Source organism: Myotis myotis, unplaced genomic scaffold (genome assembly GCF_014108235.1).
Source record: "Myotis myotis isolate mMyoMyo1 unplaced genomic scaffold, mMyoMyo1.p scaffold_m19_p_2, whole genome shotgun sequence".
Lineage (NCBI taxonomy): Eukaryota > Metazoa > Chordata > Mammalia > Chiroptera > Vespertilionidae > Myotis > Myotis myotis.
In genome coordinates, this window is record NW_023416324.1 from 160736539 (window position 1) to 160759391 (window position 22853).

Genomic DNA, 22853 nt, shown 5'->3' on the forward strand with positions numbered 1-22853 from the left:
GTGTGTGTGTGTGGTGCTTGTTGTGGGAGGACCAGCTGTCCTGGCGGTTTAAGGACGGGGCTAGGGCGTTAAGAAACCTGGCGGATGTGTGTCAACCTGCAGCGGGCTTTGTACATTAGAGAGTGGAAGTGGAGGGACTTAAAATGAAATTTTGGCTTGTGGAAGGTCGACAGATGAGAAGCCTCGGAGAATAACAGTAGCAAGCATTCTTGCAGTGCGTTTTGTGTGGGAGCCAAAATGATTCCTAAGTGCGTGACACATATTAACTCAATCCTTACGACCACCCCAAAAGACAAGTACTATGTATTGACAGATGAGGAAACAGCCCAGCGGTCAAGTAACTTGCCCAAGATTACAGTTAGCAAATGATAGTTAGGATTTGAACCCACGTTTGGTGGTTTTAGATTCCTCACTCTTATTCTCAATACCTGGTAATGCTAAGAAAGGGGACAGAGTTACTGTGGGTAGGAATAGAGCTCGAGCTGCCTGAAGCAACAGAGAAAGAAGGAAAATATTCACTGTGTAGAATGGCATCAGAGTCTCACAGTAACTCTGGAGGTAGGTATTTACCTTCGTTGCAGAAATAAGAAACAGGCTCAAAACTTTGAGTAACTTGCCCATGGAGGAACAGCTGGCAGTAGAGCCAAATAGGACTCCAGGTCTAATAATTTTTAAGATTTTTCTTTCTCAAGTTCTTAAGGAGGCAAGAAAAGCCCAATCTTTCTCTGGTACACCCTTTGTCACTTTATGCCCATTTTTAAAGATGCCCATTGCATCATCCAATCTTCCAACCCATTTATACAGTACTGTGTACTACTCTAAATCAATGAGTTCATCCAGGCTCATCAAAGGTTTCTCTAGTTGTGAGATGAGAGCGGTTGTCTCTCCTTAAAGCAATTTCAAGCATCAGTGAACAACGGTAGGGGGGAGCTGGGTTTTGGGTTTAGGCATGCAGAGGGCTTTTCAGAGCCTGCAGTTGTCCATTTGTAAAGGGCCCAGTCTGTTGTCAGGTCAAACTCTGGAGCATTCTGGGTGGTCTGGGGATGACCACTAACCCACAGGGAATCTGGGGATGAAAGAAATCTAACCACTGGCCACCAATTGCCTTCCAGAGCCTGCTGTGGAGGTGCCACCAAGTGGTGTAGGCACCTATCCAGCAGGGTGTGCCTTAGGACTGGAGAGGGAGGCTAGAGGTTTGAGGGCTGCAGGTGTATCTTCCAGGAGAAAAAGGCCAGTGGCGTCTGTTCTGTGTGTGCATGAAGGAAGAAGGTATGCTGGTCTCTTTCTGCTTTCATGCAGAGTAAGTGATGCAGGAAGGAATGAATGATAATCTTCATGTAGAAGAAGGGGTGTTTCTGGTAAACTAATAGCCAGCTGGAGATGGAAGATGAAAAATACAATTTTAGCGTGGCAGGTTAAATGTAAGAAAGGAATTTCATGATTCTGTCTGACCCAAGTGGTCTGATGTCTGTCTGCAGGAGGCCAGGTTGAGGGACAGAGGTGAAGTTATCCTTGATCTATCAGTCAATAAATACAGCAGAATATAATGAGGATAACTTTACAAGAAAATGATAATCACAAAATTCTAAGAGGCAGGGGAGTGGAAGAAGGAGGAGCATACAGATAGATGTGGTTGGTGGTGGTCTAGTTCTTGGTGTGGATGCTGGTTTTGTGGGTATCCATTACGTGTCAGAGCTTATAGATACTCTTTTATATGAGGCTAAGAAACCCTCCTCTATGGCTAATCCTCCATGCTTCCTGAATGTTATAGTCTGCCCCTTCTTAAGAAAATGTTCTCTGCACACATTAGCTGGCTGAAAACATTATTGCCCATTTCCCACACATTCATGTTTTCTTCTGTCCTCCCCCTCCCATTTCTATGCCAAGAAAGCTCCCCTTTCTCTTAAAACCCATAGGAAGGTGTCTAGCCTGTGTGCTAGGCTAATCTCCATGTGTCCCCCTACGCCCACTCTTCTCCCTTCTGATCTGTGTGTCCCCAAACTGCATCTTCTGTTCCCTTGCTCTCCAGTTTCTGGTTGGGTTTGGCCTGTGGGAGGCATTAGCCAGTGAACAAAAGGTGAGTATTTATTCCCCAACTCTCGTCCTGAGCATCCTGCTCTGCCTTTATAGCCTCAGCGCCTGTCTAGTATCCTCTCTTTCATGCCACCAGCTCTCAGTGGGGCTCTAGTAACATCATTCCTTGCCCTGCCTCTTCAGGCCCTAGAGTGGTAGTGTGGTTGTTACAGAATTTACCAGGCGATTGGAAAATACACACACAGGAGTACTCGAAGATAGAGGAAACCCCATTTATTTCCAGGTGTACTAGTGCCGTGACTCAGGGGAGCCTGTTTCCAAATCCTGAGCAAACCAATATGGAGGAAGCTTTTTCTTTATACCTGTTGGTTTCCTTGTTCCCCATATATGGACCAGACTTCCAGACCTTTCGTGGGCTCGGGGGACGTGAGACCACACCTAAAGGCCTGGCCTGATGCCAGCGCTGATAACCCCCTCCAGGGGTTGTGTATAGTTCATGGTTTATGGCCTCTAAAATGTGAGTATTTAGGTAAATAGGTCTTGCAAGACCAGATAATTAAGGAAGGGGCAGTGACTTGATTATAGGCTAACAAGAATGTGCATTAGGGATACTGACTAACTAGGTACAGAGTCAGGCTGCTGGTCTCCCCCCCAACCCCTGCAAAATGTCTTATTTTCCTCATCATGGTAACTGATTCCCAGTGTTGCTAGCCCCCAAATTCACCACTGACAATTAGTTGGCTTAGCTCAGTCAGTATTTTCTTAGTTAAACTCTTTTAGTTAAATCCTTTGAGTGTGCCATCTGCTTCCTGTGGATCCTCAGTGACACATCAGTCACTTGAGGATTCGCCTTTTTCTTGGCTCTCATACAGAGCTTATAGTCTGTACCCCTCCTGTGCCATTTATCATGTGTATGCCCCGGTACCACTGTGATCCATTTGCATTTAATATTTCCCGTGTTTCCCAAACACATTGCAGACTTCTGTGGGTTGGGACTATTTAATACATCCTTTATACCCTCTTGGCATAGTGGCATGCTCAATAAATGTTTGCCAGTGACAATTATTAAAAAAAATCACCTGATTTTATAAACAAAGTTTTCTGAATTTAAATGGCTTGTTTTATTTTGTACCACAGGAATTTGGGGGTGACTTGCACTCAATAACATTTCCACGATGTTATAAAACTGACGGAGGCTTGGGCTTTGGGACTTGAGGTTGGCTGCGCAGCTGCATTGTTTTGCTTGCTTCCTGGTTCTTTTTTTTTTTTAGTTTTACTAAACTAGTTTAAATGTGGTTTACTATTATTATTATTATTATTATTATTATTATTATTAGTTAAGGTATTACAAATGTGTCCTCATCCCCCCCATTAACCCCCAACCTCCCCCCCCCCCCCACACACACACGCATGTTCCCATCCCCCTATTGTCCATGTCCATTGGTTTGGCTTATATACATGTATACAAGTCCTTCGGTTGATCTCTTCCCCTTACCCCCGCCCTCCCCTACTTTCCTTCTGGGGATTGATAGCCTGATAGCTGTTTCTCAGTCTTTGGGTCTGTCCCTTTTCATCAGTCTATGTTGTTCTCTATAATCCACAAATGAGTGAGATCATGTGGTATTTATCTTTCTCGGACTGGCTTATTTCACTTAGCATAATGCTCTCCAGTTCCATCCATGCTGTTGCAAAAGGCAAGAGTTCCCTTTTTTTACCGCAGCATAGTATTCCATTGTGTATATGTACCACAGTTTTCTAATCCACTCATCTGCTGATGGGCACTTAGGCTGTTTCCAAATCTTAGCTATGGTGAATTGTGCTGCTATGAACATAGGGGTGCATATATCCTTTCTGATTGGTGTTTCTGGTTTCTTGGGATATATTCCTAGTAGTGGGATCACTGGGTCAAATGGGAGTTCCATTTTTAGTCTTCTGAGATAGCTCCATACTGTTCTCCACAGTGGCTGCACCAGTCTGCATTCCCACCAGCAGTGCAGAAGGGTTCCTTTTTCTCCACATCCTCTCCAACACTTGTTGTTTGTTGATTTGTTGATGATAGCCATTCTGACAGGTGTGAGATGATAACGCATTGTCCTTTTGATTTGTATCTCTCGTATAATTAGTGACTTTGAGCAGGTTTTCATATGTCTTTCGGCCTTCTGTCTGTCCTCTTTCGAAAAGTGTCTATCTAGGTCCGTTGCCCATTTTTTTTATTGGATTGTTTATCTTCCTTTTGTTAAGTTTCATGAGATCCCTGTAAATGTTGGAAATTAAACCCTTATCGGTGGTATCATTGGCAAATATGTTCTCCCATGTAGTGGGTCTTCTTGTTGTTTTGTTGATGGTTTCCTTTGCTGTGCAAAAGCTTTTTATTTTGATGTAGTCCCATTTGTTTATTTTCTCTTTAGTTTCCATTGCCCTAGGGGCATTATCAGAGAAGAAATTTCTTCGGCATATGTTTGCGATTTCGCTGCCTGTGGATTCCTCTAGTTTTTTTATGGTTTCCCGTCTTACGTTTAAGTCTTTTATCCATTTTGAGTTTATTTTTGTGTATAGTGTGAGTTGGTGATCTAGTTTCATCCTTTTGCATGTATCTGTCCAATTTTCCCAACACCATTTATTGAAAAGACTGTCTTGACTCCATTGTATGCTCTTGCCTCCTTTGTCGAATATTAATTGGGCATAGTGGTTTGGGTCGATTTCTGGGGTCTCTATTCTATTCCATTGATCTATATGTCTGTTCTTGTGCCAGTACCAAGCTGTTTTAAGAACAGTGGCTTTGTAATACAGTTTGATATCTGGTATTGAGATCCCACCTACTTTGTTCTTTCTCAGTATTGCTGCAGCTATTCGGGGTCTTTTTTTTATTCCAAATGAATTTTTGGAACGTTCGTTCTAGATTTGTAAAATATGCCTTTGGTAATTTAATGGGGATTGCATTGAATCTATAAATTGCTTTGGGTAGTATGGACATTTTGATGATGTTGATTCTACCAATCCATGAACACGGTATATTCTTCCATCTGTTTATGTCTTCCTCTATCTCTTTTTTCAGTGTCCTGTAGTTTTCAGCATATAAGTCTTTTACCTCCTTAGTTAAGTTTATTCCTAGGTATTTTAATTTTTTTGGTGCAATGGTAAATGGGATTGCTTCTGTAGTTTCACTTTCTGTAAGTTCACTATTGGTGTAAAGAAATGCCATGGATTTCTTAGCATTAATTTTGTATCCTGCTACATTGCCGAATTCATTTATTAAGTCTAATAATTTTTTGATGGAGTCTTTAGGGTTCTGTATGTACAGTATCATGTCATCTGCAAATAAGGACAGTTTTACTTCTTCTTTTCCAATCTGGATGCCTTTTATTTCTTCTTCTTGTCTGATCGCAATGGCTAGTACTTCCAGTACTATGTTGAACAGGAGTGTGAGAGGGGGCATCCCTGTCTTGTTCCTGTTTTTAGGGGGAATGGTTTTAGTTTTTGCCCATTGATTATGATGTTGGCTGTGGGTTTGTCATATATGGCTTTTATTATGTTGAGGTATGATCCCTCAATTCCTATCTTGCTGAGAGTTTTTATCAAGAAAGGGTGTTGGATTTTGTCAAATGCTTTCTCCGCATCAATTGATATGACTATGTGGTTTTTTTCTCTCAATTTGTTTATGTGATGTATCACGTTTATTGATTTGTGGATATTGTACCATCCTTGCATCCCTGGGATAAATCCTACTTGGTCATGGTGTATGATCTTTTTGATGTACTGCTGGATCCGATTTGCTAGGATTTTGTTGAGGATTTTGGCGTCTATGTTCATGAGGGATATTGGCCTATAATTCTCTTTCATTGTATTGTCTTTATCTGGTTTTGGGATTAGGGTGATGTTGGCTTCATAGAATGAGCTGGGAAGTGTTCCTTCCTCTTGGATCTTTTGACATAGTCTGAGGAGGATAGGTTTTAGGTCTTCCTTGAATGTTTGGTAAAACTCCCCTGTGAAGCCATCTGGCCCCGGGCTTTTGTTTGCTGGAAGCTTTTTGATTACTGCTTCGATTTCCTCCATAGTTATTGGCTTATTGAGATTTTTAGATTCTTCCTGGTTAAGTTTTGGAAGGTTGTATTTTTCTAGGAATATGTCCATTTCCTCCAGGTTATCTAGTGTGTTGGAGTAGAGTTATTCATAGTATTTTCTAACAATCCTTTGTATTTCTATGGGGTCTGTTGTTATTTCTCCTCTTTCATTTCTGATTTTGTTTACTTGGGTGCTCTTTCTTTGTTTCTTGGTGAGCCTGGCTAGAGGTGTATCAATCTTGTTTATCCTTTCAAAGAACCAGCTCTTGGTTTTGTTGATCTTTTGTATTGTTTTTTTGGTCTCTATGTCATTTATCTCCGCTCTGATCTTTGTTATTTCCTTCCTTCTGCTTACAGTGGGCTTTTTTTGTTGCTCTCTTTCTAACTCTTCGAGTTGTAGAGTTAGGTCATTTATTCTCATTGTTTCTTGTTTCTTGCAGTAGGCTTGTAGAGCTATGAACTGCCCTCTCAAGACTGCTTTTGCTGTGTCCCATAGGTTTTGGATTGTTGTGTTTTCATTGTCATTTGTTGCCATGATGTTTTTTATTTCTTCTTTGATCTCACTGGTAACCCAGTCATTGTTTAATAGCATGCTATTTAGTCTCCATGTGTTTGATTTTTTTGGATTGTTTTTGTTGTAGTTGATTTCCAGTTTTATGCCTTTGTGGTCTGAGAAGATGCTTGATATGATTTCAATTTTCTTGAATTTGAAGAGACTTTGTCTGTGACCCAATATATGGTATATCTTTGAAGATGACAAATGTGCACCCGAGGAGAATGTATATTCTGTGGCTTTGGGGTGAAATGTTCTGAAGATGTCAATTAATTCCATCTGATCTAGTGAGTCATTTAGGATTGATGTTTCTTTGCTGAGTTTCTGTTTAGAGGATTTGTCCAGTGGAGATAATGGGGTGTTAAGGTCCCCTACTATGATTGTATTGCTGTCAATCTCTCCCTTGATCTCCTCCAGAAGATTTCTTACGTATTTGGGTGCTCCTATATTGGGTGCATATATATTTACCAGAGTTATTTCTTCTTGTTGGACTGCTCCCTTTAGTATTATGAAGTGGCCTTCTTGATCTCTTTTTATGTCCTTCACTTTGAGATCTAATTTGTCAGATATAAGTATTGCTACCCCGGCTTTTTTTTCACTTCCATTGGCCTGAAAACCCTTTTTCCATCCCTTCACCATCAGTCTGTGTGCGTCTTTTTTTCTGAGGTGGGTTTCCTGTAGACAGCAGATATATGGGTCATGTTTTCTTATCCACTCATTTACCCTATGCCTTTTGACTGGGGAATTTAATCCATTTACATTTAAAGTTATTATTGATAGAAACTTGTTAGTCGCCATTTTTGTTCTTTACCGCTGCGTTCCTTCTTTGTTTCCTGTTTTTTTCTATTTACAGCAGACCCTTTAGCATTTCTTGCATTGCTGGTTTGGTTGTAATAAACTCCCGTAGACCGTTTTTGTCTGTGAAGCTCCTGATTTGACCATCAATTTTGATTGATAGCCTTGCTGGGTACAGTATTCTGGATTCAGACTCTTCCTTTGCATGACTTTGTATATTTCATTCCATTCCCTTCTTGCCTGATGTGTTTCTGTTGAGAAATCAGTCGCTAGTCTGATGGGGGATCCTTTGTAGGTAACTTTCTGTCTCTCTCTGGCTGCTTTTAAGATTCTTGCTTTGTCGTTGGTGTTTGCCAATTTAATTATTATGTGCCTTGGTGTCGGTCTTTTCGTGTTCATTTTGTTTGGGACTCTGTGAGCTTCTTGGATTTGTGTGAGTTTTTTCCTCCCTATATCAGGGAAATTTTCTGTTACTATTTTTTCAAACAGGTTTTCTATTCCTTGCTCAGTTTCCTCTCCTTCTGGCACCCCTATTATTCGGATGTTGTTTCGTTTAGCATTGTCCCAGAGTTCTCTTAGGCTCTCCTCCTGCTTTTTAATTTTTTTTTCTAGAAGCTGTTCTGTTTGGGTATTTTTTTCTACCTTGTCTTCTAGCTCTCTGATGCGGTCCTCTGCTTCTTCTAGTCTACTGTTGATGCTTTCTATTGAGTTCTTTATGGCAGTGATGTCATTTTTCATTTCTTCTTGGTTTCTCTTCATTTCCTCTTGGTTCCTACACATATTGTTGAATTGGTCTTCCATTCTTTTCATCCACCTTATGGCCATTTCTCTGAATTCTTTCTCTGACAGGTTGCTTGCCTCCATTGCCTCCATTTTGTTTACTTCCTTTTCTGATGATGCCTGTTTTTCTTTCATATTTGGGTTGTTTCTTTGTTTCACCATGATTTCTCTTCTCAAGGTGTTTGGTTATGTAGTTCTCTCTCTGCTGCGCTTTCCGTGAGAAGAAGCAGTGCACGTCTGAGTTCATGCAGTCACACTGCTTGCAATCCCTTGTTTCCAGGTTAGTAGCTGGTCTCTGGATGCCGGCAACAACCACCCAAGATGGCGTAGTCTCCGCTGCTTAGCTGGTGCACCATGAGAGGTTTCAGCCGCAGTCTCCAACCGTCCTTTTTTTCCTGGGGGTTCTCGGTCTTTCCTAGCTGCAGACAGTCTCTCAGCTGAAAATCCTCTGCCTATTCGGGCTGTATGTTACCCGTTTCAGCTGCTCACCCTTATCTGCTCCAGGACAAGGCACAGGACACGTCCCTTTATACCACCGCCATTTTTCCTCCCCCCACTTCCTGGTTCTTGATTGCATTCTGTCTCTTTGTGGCTGCTGGACAAAGGACTGGCAGTAAAATTGGGGGTTTCTGTTTTGGCTTCCTCCCTTGAAGCCAACATTCTCTTCCTTCAAACTCTTTGCTGCATCATTAGTGTAATTCTGGTCTGCAGGGACCAAAGGTTCTATTGCTGCCTAAGTCTAAAACGTGGTGCTGCGTTGTGTCCAAATATGTGCTTTGTAAATGCCTTTTGGTCCCGTAATTCATCTGGAGTTTTTATTTAAATATTTAATGATGCAAAAACTGGTGTAAGTGCCTCCTTAGGGAATCTTGGGAAAGTACAGGGATGTAATCAAGTGGTTTGCAATTGTGCTTATATATTTTTGACTCTGATTTGAAAAGAAAGACCCGAGTTATTCAAGAGGATGTTCACATATATTCTTTTTAATTAAATCTTTATTGTTCAGATTATTACATTTGTTCCTCTTTTTTCCCCCCATAACTCCCCTCCTCCCAGTTCCCGCCCCACCCTCCACCCTCACTCCCCACCCACTGTCCTCATCCATAGGTGCACGATTTTTGTCCAGTCTCTTCCCGCATCTCCCACACCCCTTTCCCCCCCAAGAATAGTCAGTCCATTCCCTTTATATGTCCCTGATTCTATTATAATCACCAGTTCATTCTGTTCATCAGATTATTTATTCACTTGATTCTTAGATTCATTTGTTGATAGATGCATATTTGTTGTTCATAATTTGTATCTTTACCTTTTTCTTCCTCTTCCTCTTCTTAAAGGATACCTTTCAGCATTTCATAGAATCCTGGTTTGGTGGTGATGAACTCCTTTAGCTTTTCCTTATCTGTGAAGCTCTTTATCTGACCTTCAGTTCTGAATGATAGCTTTGCTGGATAAAGTAATCTTGGTTGTAGGTTCTTGGTATTCATCACTTTGAATATTTCTTGCCACTCCCTTCTGGCCTGCAAAGTTTCTGTTGAGAAATCCGCTGACAGTCATATGGGTATTCCCTTGTAGGTAACTGAGTTTCTTTCTCTTGCTGCTTTTAAGATTCTCTCTTTGTCTTTTGCTCTTGGCATTTTAATTATGATGTGTCTTGGTGTGGTCCTCTTTGGATTCCTTTTGTTTGGGGTTCTCCGTGCTTCTTGGACCTGTAAGTCCATTTCTTTCACCAGGTGGGGGAAATTTTCTGTCATTATTTCTTCAAATAGGTTTTCAATATCTTGCTCTCTCTCATCTTCTGGCACCCCTATAATTCTGATGTTGGTACGCTTGAAGCTGTCCCAGAGGCTCCTTACACTATCCTCGCATTTTTGGATTCTTTTTTCATTCCGCCCCTCTGGTTGGGTGTTTTTTGCTTCCTCGCATTTCAAATCATTGACTTGATTCTTGCGCTCCTCTCGTCTGCTGTCGGGAGTCTGTATAATATTCGTTATTTCAGTCCGTGTATGCTTAATTTCTAGTTGGTTCCCCAACATAACATCGAGGGTCTCATTAGTTTTCTTCTAGATCTCATTAAGTTTATCGGCGGCTTCTAAACAGTTCTTGAGAGACCTTAAAAGTGTGGTTCTGAACTCTATATCTTCCATTGACAATTTTGTCCTGTTTCTTTGTCTCCGCATTTTGTTATGCTTTCTTGGTGCACCCCCTAGTGGTCTTTGTGCGCAGTCTTGTAGTTAAGCCTTGATTTTTGTAGCTAATACCAGGGAGGGTTTGACCTCCAGGCCAAGTGGCTGTGAGAATCAGCTGTGTCTGCAGTGAGAGAACTTCTGTCCTCTAGGGAGGTGCTAATCTAGCCTTTGCCTGAGGCTATCCGGCAAATGCCTCTGTGCAGGGCTTGGGCGGGGCGGGTTGCACAGGATCAACAGGGTGGGCTGGAGAGAGCAGTTATGGCGGCTCTCAGTCCTGTCCCCAGGGGCTCTGCCTCTCTGAGTCCCAGCAACCACTGCAAACCTCAGAGAGAAAGCTGCACTCGCTCTGACCGAAGCCAGACAGTCCCGCTTCTCCCGTTTGAGTCTGGGTCCCTAAAGACTCGCCCGTATCTGGAGCTCAGAGTCTGCGACTCCCTCCTGATTGAAAACGCCAACCACGCCCTCCGCCGCCAGCCCACTCCTCGCACTCCGCACCTCAGAATTTGACTTCAGCACTGCGCTTCCTCTGAGTGTCCGTATGCGTTTCTCTTTCCTCCTAGTTGTAGGACTTCCACTCAGCCAGTGTTCCTGTGGTTCTTGGTGATGTCCGTTCTGTCTTTTATTTTCACTTTTGAAGTAGTTGTTCAAGGCAGCAAACTCTGGAGTTAACCTATGCCGCCATCTTGGTTCTCCAACATATTTTTTTTTAAATATATTTTTTATTGATTTCAGAGAGAGGAAGGAAGAGGGAGAGAGAGATAGAAACATCAATGATGAGAAAGAATCATTGATCATCTGCCTTCTGCATGCTGACCAGGAATCTAACTGTGACCTCCTGGTTCATAGGTCAATGCTCAACCATTGAGCCACACTGGCTGGGTGAGGATGTTTACATCTTACAGAAACCTTATCCTAAGGAATGAGGGGGTAATCATTCTTTTTTTCCCCCAAATTTATTTTTATTGACTACAGAGAGGAAGGGAAAGAGAGATAGAAACATCAATGATGAAAATCATTGATTGGCTGCCTTTTGCACGCCTACTGGGGATTGAGTCCAGAACCCCAGCATGTGCCCTTGACTGGAATTGAACCTGGGACCCTTTAGTCCACAGGCTGACACTCTACCCACTGAGCCAAACCAGCTAGGATGAGGGGTAATCATTCTTAAAAAGAAAGAGGGAGGTGATGCCCTGGCTGGGTAGCTCACTCAGAGCACCATCCCAATAAACCATGGTTTTAGATTCCATCCCCAGTGAGGTCAGGACACATACAAGAAGCATCCAGCGAATACATAAATGGAACAACAAATCTCTCTCTCTCTCTCTCTCTTTCTCTCTCTCTCTCTCTCTCTTTCTCTCTTCCCCTCTCTTTAAAAATCAATAAATAAAATGTTAAAAGGGGGAGGAAATGCCAAGTCATTTCCTAGACTTACTGCTTCTTATCCTTCCTGTGTTGTAATGGTTGTTTGTGTGAGCAATTTAAAAAGCTATTTCTTTGCTCTCAGCTAAATATGTCTCCAGCTGCCTAGTTCTGCTGTAGGGTCTCAGTGTGACCTCATGGTTCTGGGTATTTTCATTGCAAAAATCCAGACCAAAGTTCCATTTCTTTTGTATTAGAAGGATAAAGAAGACGAATAGAGAGGGATGGAGGACATGCTGGCCCACAATCACCTTGATGGTTTCATGGAAGGGCTTGGAGGTAATGAAGCTGATATAGGCTGAGTAGAGCCACAGTGTGACTTTCACGGACCTTAGGCACTTTTGCTTTTGTGGACCCCTTCTTTCATTGCAAATATGAAAACTTATATTTTATAACTGCGTTGACATATAGCAAATACATTAATATTGCCTATTAAAACATTTTTGTGGACCCCTAAAAGTATTTTGATCCCTAGGCACTGTCTCTCCTCTGCCTAATGTATAAGTCAGCCTGTAAATGAACAATGGGAAAAGAAAGTCGCTTGACTCCTTTTCTCAGGGTTTAAAGGTATCTGGGTTCCGATTTGTTCTTAATGATGCCTATGCTGGGGGAGGTTATGATCATAAATAAGGTGAATGAATGGGGTGGGAGGACTGTGGAGAGTTGACCAGCTGAAGCTCAACCACCTCCCAGATATGGGCTGCTTATCTATCTATCTATCTATCTATCTATCTATCTATCTATCTATCTATCTATCTATTTTTCAGATATATCTTTATTGATTTCAGAGAGGAAGGGAGAGGGAGAGAGAGATAGAAACATCAATGATGAGAATCATTGACTGGCTGTCTCCTGCATGCCCCCTACTGGGAATCGAGCCCACAACCCAAGAAGGTGCCTTTGACCAGAATCGAACCTGGACTCTTCAGTCTGCAGACCCATGTTCTATCCACTGAGGCTAGGGCTGGGCTGCTTATCTCTTTACCTTCTCTGTATGATACAGATGGCGTTACAGTCTCTACTCCAGGAGGGTCCAGGGTGATCGTCCCATTTCACAGATGGAGTGCCTAAGGCATTGTGAGAGGAGCCTGGGTGGCTTGCTCTGCTGCAGCGAATTCAGATTCTAATGCCTTCTTGCTTTCTTGGCAACAGAAAGAAGAAACACTTAAAATGTTCTGACTATGAAAGTCAGAAACATTATATAAAAATTTGAAAATAAAGGAAATTGAGAGAAGATTTAAAAAAAACCAAGAACCTTTTAAAACCTTAGAGCCAACCAACCACTGTCCACTGCACCATGAAGGTATGTAAACGGGTGACTCACACCACAGGTGGGAAAGGACTATTCAAGCTCCCTGGAGCTGAACCAGGACTACTGGCTGTTGCTGCTATTTCTGCCTGATGTCACCCTCAACTATAAAATGGCTGGATTTTACTACACCCTCTTCTCAAGGCTTATAAACTACAATGTTAACCGAAGAGGGTAGATAGCAACATTTGCATACAGTATGACCTTAATTGTATAGAAACATGCATATACATTTGAGGAAAGTAATAGCTAATTATGTCAACAATGGTATTAGTCCAAAGAAGCTCCTGTGTGGGTGAGAGACAGCTATTTGGGGGATGGTAGCTTTTCAGCACCATATAAACCCAGCCCCGCAGGCAATTTCCTATGCATAGGCAATTTCCTATTCAATTTCCAGGCTGTTTCCTATGAATAATGTTGCTGCTGTTTATGCTCCAGGAAGAGGGCAAGGGGGATGGTGATCCTTCCATGCCAAAACCCCAAACCTTTGGAGGTAGCTGTCCTTCCTCCCCTCCTTTTCCCCGTGAGCACGAAGCAGGGTTTCTGCAGGCTCCTTTTATGTATTTGAGGCTGGCAGTGGGTTTTCGGAGCCATTCCCTTGGGAACATGATTCTATTCTCTACCTAAAAGCAAGGATACAATTAAAACTACGAATCAGAGAACAATCAAGGGAAGTAACAACTCCACAGTACTGTGAAGAAGATGCCATTGAACAGGCAGTTTCTGCAGCAGCCTCTTCTTACTGTGGCCACAAATGCAGAAGAGCAGCTCTGGTGCCCCTGCAGACCCTCAGAAGCAGAGTCTTCCCAGCAGGCAGGTGTCTGGCTCACCCCAGAGAGATAGGGATCTGCAGACGAAATATTTTGTCTTCCTCAGTGGCCTGACCCAGTGTCTTACAATGTTTTCCTTAGTTCTAACCTCAATCCTGCCTACTAAGGTTTCCTCCCATATCTGCTTTCCTTGGTGAGGACAGAGAACATTGGCTCCTGTGTCCCCATCTGATAACCTTCTGAAGCTCGATGCTGGTTTTGCTGGGTGTCTATGTCAAGCCCTGTATATTAGAATAACACCAGGTTAACAGACTGAGTCTACCAGTAAACAGTACACTCAATAATTTAATTTAACAAATATTTGAGCACCTACTAAATGCCAGGTAGGAAAGAAATAGGCACAGGCTGAACTAGAGGTTGTCATGTGCTACTCAAATACTGCATTCAGAGGCTCCAAATATGCTTTCAGTTTTTTTGTGAGCTTTAGGCAGATAGATGGACTTGGGTTGAATGTACTTACTATTTATGTTCTGCAGGGCGAGCTACTCGCTTATCTGAGTCTCAGTTTTGTTAGCCACAAAATGGGGATAATAAAACACATTTCACAGGTTTCAGAATAAATGAAATCATTTAAGCAAAGCATAATTCTTAATAGTGGAAGTCATTTTATAAATGTTGCTCCTTCATTCAGGTTTGATAATGATTTGGTGATGGGGATATCAGAGATATTGGGTATAATGTGAGATTGATTTTTTTAAATTATATATATATATATATATATAAAATTGTTCACTATTTGAGTCAGTTATAATTTCACATTGGCTTCCTACAAACTCACTTATGACCTATTATTAATATACCAACATTTTTCCATGGCCATTTTGGCTCAGTGGATAGAGCGTCGGCCTGCAGACTGAAGGGTCCCGGGTTCGATTCCGGTCAGGGGCATGTACCTTGGTTGCGGGCACATCTCCAGTGGGGAGTGTGCAGGAGGCAGCTGATCGATGTTTCTCTCTCATCGATGTTTCTGACTCTCTATCTCTCTCCCTTCCTCTCTGTAAAAAAATCAATAAAATATATTTTAAAAAAATATACCAACATTTATTTACCCAACAAATATTTCTTAAGTATCTTTTATGGTATAGTCAATGTATGCCAAAGGAATAAAAACCCCTGTTAATATAAACTTGGTCCACACATGACCAGGAAGGGAAATCTGCTATGAAGAAAATCCTGTTTGGAAGGACTTTCCAGGACAGAGGGAGACGGGCTCAGAGAAGCACAGCTGCCAGCAGAGACACTTCTCAAATGCTGGCAGAGGAACGCTTAACAAGTGCCTGACTACAGAAGAATCCTGGGAGCCTGGATTTGCCTCTCATTCTTGAATTGCCTTTATTCTGGGAAGCAAGCAGAGTGCTGTGTCAATCTGCGAAGAAGGAGGCAGAATTATAAATAGGATATGTGCTAGAAATAGGAAATAAGATGAAAGATGGCATTTAGGGCTTTCTCGGCTCTTCCTTCCTTAAGCAGAGGGAGAAAGCCATCCACTTTTGGTGGGGACAAGAAATTCAGGAGTCATCATTCCAAGAGAAGTGGTAGGGAGAGAGGAAGTGGAAAGTATGAAAATGGTGGAAATTGGAGAAATGGAAAGAACTGAGTGAGACATGAACAGAGGGGTGCGAAGGTAGGCTGGCTCCCCATGGCAGATGAAATGAAACCAAAGAGAAAAAGCCAGTGCTGAAACCAAGAATGAAGATTTACCTAGCTGGAGAGAAACTTAAAATAAGATAGGAGTCACACATGACCAGAAGAGGAATTGGGGGGGAAAATAATTAAAAAGCTTAAGCCATAAAAATGGAACTAGGTGGAAGGCTGAGATGACTGTGAGATAGAAGGCCAGGCCTGATCAGTAGCATTCCCAGGCAGCTCCATTTACCCCAAAGCTGACATCGACCTTCAGCACTCAAGGTGAGTATCTTCAAAGACATTATTGAATCCATAATGAGGTGTCCTTCTATCAGGGGTGAGAAAGGGTTCTAACGATGGCTGAGGGAGGCTATAGCAGGGAAAGAGTCTTGTAGTTGAAGATGGGTTTTAGTCCCAGTGTTGCCATTAAGTAGGCAGGCAACTTTCAACAAGTCACCAGCCTAACCTCTGTGAGCTGGGTTTGACCATGGACTACCATGAATTGCCTAGTTGATCTTGATCTAGTTCCTTCCCTTATCTAGGCTTCTTTTTCTTTTTCCAAACAGTGATGGATATCAGGCTCTGTGTCTTAAAAGCTGCTGCCTGCTGTACAATTCTACATTTTTTTCCTTGAAGTATAATGGACATACAACATTATATCATTTCCAGGTGTACCACATAATGATTCAATATTTGCATATTCTACTTTTTAATACTTGGGTGAATGCTTTGGATGGGCGAGAATAGTGACACCCCTCCCTCCCACTTAATTTGTTCTACAATAGGAAACAGCTCTCATGGAGAACATCCAGCCATAGTGCTAGATCAGGGGTGGGGGACATCCAGCCCAAGGGTAGAATGAGTCCCTAGAATCAACTGCAGGAGGAACTTGAAATTCAATAAATCTAGGAGCTTTTTTCACGGCCACATACATTTATATTAAGTACTAGTACATTATAGTAAGTGAATGATGTTATCAATATCCATATGGCCCTTGGCAGAAAAAAGGTTCCCCACCTCTGTGCTAGATGAATGGGTAGCCTTAAATCCTGGGCTAGCCAGAGTACATCTCCTTTTGTTCTGCAGAGATTCATGCCTTCTACTACTTCTCTGCATTGCAGTTTGGATCTATGCTGCTTGTGTCAGGGAGCTCCAGGAGTTAGGCCACGCAAGAGAGTTTTTAGCAACTACCCACCCAAGATAAAGTGGGAAGAAGGCCTATAGATGACATAAAATGAAGGTTCTTCAAGGTGGTCTTGAGAGAAACAGTATACCAGCAATCTTCAGAGGAGATGAGATGTACCTAATCTTGCAAGTAGAAGGCATGGGACTGTAGGGATGGTTCTGTTTCGTTTACCTGAAGTAACAGGTCTTTCTGAGGCTAAAATAAGAATTTGGGGTCCAGCTAATGTGGCCCAGCTGTTGAGCGTCGACCTGTGAAGGTTTCTGTTTCGATTCCCCTGCAGGGCACGTGCCCTGGTTGTGGGTTCCATCCCCAGTCGGGGGCGTGCAGGAGGCAGCCATTTGATGATTCTCTGTCATCATTGATGTTTCTATCTCTCTCTCCCTCTCCCTTCATCTCTGAAATCAATAAAAATATTTTTATTAAAAGAAAACGAATTTGGGGAAGTCATAGGGACAGCAAAGTACATCAGTCAGTGTTCAGAACTGTACTATGACATAATATTGTCCAAACTCATTAATTAGGAACAGCCATGTGATATATATAGGAACTTGCATTCTTCTTCCTTAAAAATTACATGACCAATTCAGCTTGAGGCAACAATGTGTCCTCCCATGAGCATTACTAAGGTTGTCTTGGCCAGAGGTCCTTATAAAGATTATCTAAGTTACTGTAGAGATTCTGTTACTTCTGCTCTTCCCCTCTTCCCTCTTGGTCATCTCTCCCCCATCTCCTCCCCCCCCCCCAAAAAAAAAAAATTAGTATGCAAAACCCCACCCCATTAGAGAAATAAATTGAATGTTATCAGCCTTTATTACCTTGTTCATTAGGGGAATTCTGAAATAGCTCAAACCTTATACATTTTCAACAAAGGTATAAAACCAGGAAGTGGGTCACTGGGTCACTCAGTGTCTGGGTGGGTATAAGCCTTCGATGCTGGGAATCCTGGTCTAGGAGACAGGAGACTCATTATTATATCTCGGGTTGTAAAAAGTATTCTCCATATCTCTGGGGATGAATGTGGGTCTTGGTCAGAAACTGTCCTCATGGACAACCAAGGCCATTACCAGGAGGCAGAGCGTTCCCTCTGCTATGAATGTTTTGTTAATGACAAAATGTGTTGTTTTGGCAAATTGATTGACTACCGTAACTTCTTTGAAGGAGGCAGACATTTTGTACTGATAAGTTGATGGCAAAGTCAGACTGAGTATTGCTCAGGATTAGAGCTTTATTTGAGTCAGGACCTGGCTCCTCTACCTGCTGCCCTAGACAGGCAGTATCAGCATCTTCTGGGAGCCTGTTGGGACTACAGAGTCTCAGGCCCACACCAGCCCAACTGGGTCAAAGCTGCACTGACAAGGTTCCAGGGTGGTTTGCATGCCCATTGATGTTTAAGAAGCACTGGGTTGGTGCTCCTCTTAAAAAGAATCTAAGTCTCTTCCAGAAGGTTACCAGAGGCCAGACATTGTAAATGACTACAGGTTAATCAGACTATTTTTCATTTATCCCTTAACTAAAATGAGCCAGAATGGGCATTCTGTTTGAAAGGGAGGTGGTGCAGAAATCATCAAACCCCCAATCCCTGACCCCTACTTAACCTCAGCTCTTACCACAAGGATCTGGCATATAGTAGGACTCAACACGTTTTGTTGTTGTTATTTGGCTGAATAACAACTGGTTCACAATAATAAAGAATATGTGGTTTTCACTATTTGCCATGCCCTAAACTCCATGTCCTAATTCCTGGAACCTGTGGATATGTTACCTTACGTGGCAAAGGAGAATTGGTCAGCTGAGTTGGACACAGGGAGAGTATCCTGGTTTATCCAGGTGGACTCAGTAGAATCACAAGGGTTCTGGAAAGCGAAAGAGGGAGGCCAAAGAGGTCAGAACCAGAGAAACCACTGTGAGAAGAACTAGAGCTGCCCTTGCTGGCTTTGAAGATGGAGGAATTGGGCCATTAGTCAAGGCATGTGGGTAACCTATAAAAGCTGGAAAAGGCAGGAATGGATTCTCCCCTAGAACCTCCAGAGAGGAATGCGGCCCTGCTGACCCTTTGACACCCCCCGCCTTCCCCCCCTCCTCCCCCCGTAAGATCTGGGTTGGACTTTTTACTTAGAGAACTTTATGACAGTAAATTTATGTTATTTTAAGCCACTACGTTTGTGGTACATTGTTATGGAAGCAATAGGAAACTAATACATGGTACTAGCAAACAGTTCATTCATTTTGAACATGAAAAACAGACGAATAAAAAACTACCTCTCATATTTAAAATATCCTTTGGAATTCAGGTGCCCAGGCTTCAGTTAGTCCCATTCTCAGTTTATGGAATATCATCACCTACGCATGGAAGAACCCTCTCTCTTTTTCAGAAAACAATTTTCATGTTATTTTTTTTCCTCTTCCCTTTCTTCCCCTGTTTCTGCCACCACCCCCAACCCCATTGCCCTCCTCCCACAGGAATTCACTCTAATATATTTAATATAGTCCTTTTAATCCACTTGATGGATGCTTACTTAGCTATATGGGCACTTGTACAAAAGCATACAAGGCTTTTTTATGGAATACATTGCATTATAAATCTCATTGTTTTTACTTTTCTCTCTCAACTCTGTTTTTTAGATCAATTCAGGTTGCTTATATAAAAATCTAGTTCCTTATCTTGTTGTAGGCATGCCCCATGTTTTACTTGTGCACTCCTTAGAGATGGACACTTAGGGTACCCTCAGCAGTGTGACACTAAACTTCCTTATGTCCATTTCCTTGTGTTCCCACAAAGAATTTCCCAGGTGTACACTCAGGGGTCAACTTGCTGGATTTTAAGTACTTGATTGTCCTTCAGAATGACTTCACCAGCAGTGGATGAGGGTTCTATTTCCTCACTTCCTTGCCAACATTTGGTAATAATATCTGACCCCAAAAGCACATATAGCTGTTGGCAACAACTAGCTGTGAAAGGAAGTATAGATGACTTAGTGGAAATCATGCTGTGAATGCAGAACGGGCAGAGAGAAATTAGAAAATAATTCTTCGAGAAAGTGAGTCTTATAAGAAGTGACAGATGGGCTGGGAAGGTGAAAGCTTTCTAGGCAGGATGTGTGCAGGGCTTGCAAGGTCTCAGGCTAATCACCACTGAATGGAGCTTATGGACGGGGAGATTTCTGACCATAGCTCTCTGGCACTCAGTCCAATCTGCTTCCAGCCTCCCACTCACCTTCCCACCCAAGGAAATAAGTCTTTTCTGAATTTCCCTGGGGATCTGAGGGGCTCTTGGCTCACAACCCTCTCTCTTCTTTAAGTCTCTTTGCCACTTTGTAAATTTATACAATTTATAAAATTGATGAGTTTTACCAGATGCATATTCCTAGGAACTCACCACTGTAATCAACACATAGAACATTTCTTTCATCCCCCAAAGTTTTGGACATGTTTGCTGTCCATTTTGCCCTCTGCCCCATGGAACCACTGATCAGTTTTCTGTAACTATAAGGAAGTTTGTTTTTTTTCCAGAATTCTACATAAATAGAATTTTATAGTATACTAGGGCCCCAGTGCACCTTGAAAGGAACTGTGGGCTGCAAGGCTGTGGTGAGCATAGGGGTGGGTCTCGGCCCATCCTGCCATGGCCTCCGGTCCCCTGTCTGCTGGCAGCCCCACTCCTGCCGCCACCGTTCCCACGCACTGATGGCACTGGTCCCGCTTGCACCCACTGATGGCACGGTGCGATTGGGGCCGGCGTCAGCAGCGGGTGCGAGTGGGGGCTGCTGCCCCGATCATCCCTCAGGAGCAGGGGGAGGTGGAGAAGCCCTGAGGGGTGATCGGGGACAGCAGCCACTGCTCGCACCCACTGATGGCACCAAGTGATCGGGGCTGGTTTCTGGAACTGGCAGAGGTGCGAGTGCGGAGCGCAGGAGCAAAGAATTTTCAGTAACCACCAGAGGCTTGCCCCAATGACAGTGACCAGTGCCACACCTTGGTCTGGTGCCCCCGCTCACCTGCTCCACCATACTGCTGTGGCCAACACCTGTAATGTTCTGCACGTGCCCCCTGATGGTCAGCACACATCATAGCGACCAGTTGTTTGGTTGTTCAGTTGTTCTACCATTTGGTCTATTTGCATATTAGCCTTTTATTATATAGGATAGTAGAGGCCCAGTGCATGAAATTCGTGCACAGGTAGGGTCCCTAGCGGCTGGCAGCTGCCAGCCAGGGCCTTCCTTCCTGTAGTTGGCTGGCTGGCCCCGCCCCCTGGTTGAACTCCTGGTAGAGGGGACAATTTGCGTATTAGGCTTTTATTATATAGGATTCTTTTGTGTCTGGCTTTTTTCACTCAGCATAGTTATTTTGAGATTCATTCACCTTATAGAAATATCAATAATTTATTCATTTTCATTGCTGAATATTATTTCCATTGTATGACTATATCACATTTTATTTATCTACTTGTTGCGAGACATTTGAGTTGTTTTCTGCTTGGGGCTATTCTGATTAAAGCTGAATATGAATCTTCATGAATAAACTTTTGTATTTGCTTTAATTTTCTCCAGTAAATAGTTCAATGACTGGATCAAATTACAGGTGTATATTTAACATTTTTTAAAACTGCCCCACTCTTTTCCCAAGTGGTGGTACCACTTTACATTCCCAATAGCATTGCAGGAGAGTTTCAGTTGGTTCACATCCTTGACAACAGATATATGGTCAGTCTTTTAAGTTTTTTTTTTACTATTCTAATGGATGTGCAATGGCATTTCATTATGATTTTAATTAGCATAATGACTAATGCTCAACATGGTGAGCATTTTTCATGTGCTAATTGGCCATTCATATATCTTCTTTGGTGAAATGTTTCTTCAATTTTTTTCCCCCACTTAAAATTTATATTGTTTATATTTTTATTATTCGGCTGTAAAAGTTCTTCATATATTCTGAATATAGGTCCTTTGACAGATATGTGTATTGCAAATATGTTTTCCCATTCTGCGGCATAACTTCTCATTTTTTAAATGGTGTCTTTTTTTTATATATATATACTATATTTTTATTGATTTCAGAGAGGAAGGGAGAGGGAGAGAGAGAAACATCAATGATGACAGAGAATCATTAATCGGCTGCCTCCTACACGCCCCCTATTGGGGATCAAACCCACAACCCGCATGTGCCCTTGACTGGAATTGAACCCAGAACCCTTCAGTCTGCAGGCTAACACTCTATCCACTGAGCCAAACCAGCTAGGGCTCAATGGTGTCTTTTCAAAGAGCAACCTTTAAAATTTTTATTAGATCCAATTTAATAAGTTTTTTTTTTTTTAATCATTCTTCTTATTTTTTTTGTATACTAAGAGATTTTGTATATTTGCCTAACTCAAGGTTGCAGGTTTTCTCCAGTGTTTTCTCCTAAAAATTGTATGGTGTAAAATTTTACGCCACTTGTGCATAATCAGCTTTCTCCTTTGATCTCTGAGATCCGGGGGTGTTTCTCGGAAGGGTCAGAAGTATCTCTCTTTTTAAGAAAATTTATTTTTCAATTACAGTTCACATAAATTTTATGTTAGTTTCAGGTGATTAGACATTCATATACTTTACTTATCCTGGTAAGTCTAGCACCCATTTACAGTCAATTTCATTATAATAACAGAAGTGTCTCTTTTTATCCATCATGGGAATAAACCTTAAGACCTAGCTGGAGTCCTTTGATTACATGATCAGCCATTTGGGCTTACAGCCGTACAGACATATAGAAGAAAATTTGGAAATTTTACTGAGTGTTTCTCCCTTAGGTATTGTAATGTAGACTATGACTGGTTGTCCCATCTGGAGCTTAAATGAGATGCATATCCCTCTGGAGAAAAGTCGGCATGGGTGCTAGGAGCTGATTTGGCTAAAGGAAGTGGGAAGGTGTTTTTGCTCGGGCACCTAGGGAGAAAGGAGGGATCTTGAGGGAGCCAGGTGCCTACTGGGTATTTATGATGAGCCAAGTTCTGTGACGCAAACAGAAACGGAAGGATATGATTTCACAACTGATGCTGTAGGCAGAGGAGCCCAAACAGAGGTGTCACTTTGGCATCTGGGAGA

The 22853-nt window shown here is 42.3% G+C and overlaps 1 long non-coding RNA gene across 1 annotated transcript; it reads left to right on the forward strand.

Moving 5' to 3' along the window:
• The first annotated feature begins 12045 nt into the window (after window positions 1–12045).
• LOC118675936 lies at window positions 12046–16236 on the forward strand. The gene is made up of 3 exons (XR_004973977.1): window positions 12046–12107; window positions 12981–13131; window positions 16160–16236. It is a non-coding gene; the product is annotated as an uncharacterized LOC118675936 (long non-coding RNA).
• Window positions 16237–22853: the final 6617 nt, after the last annotated feature.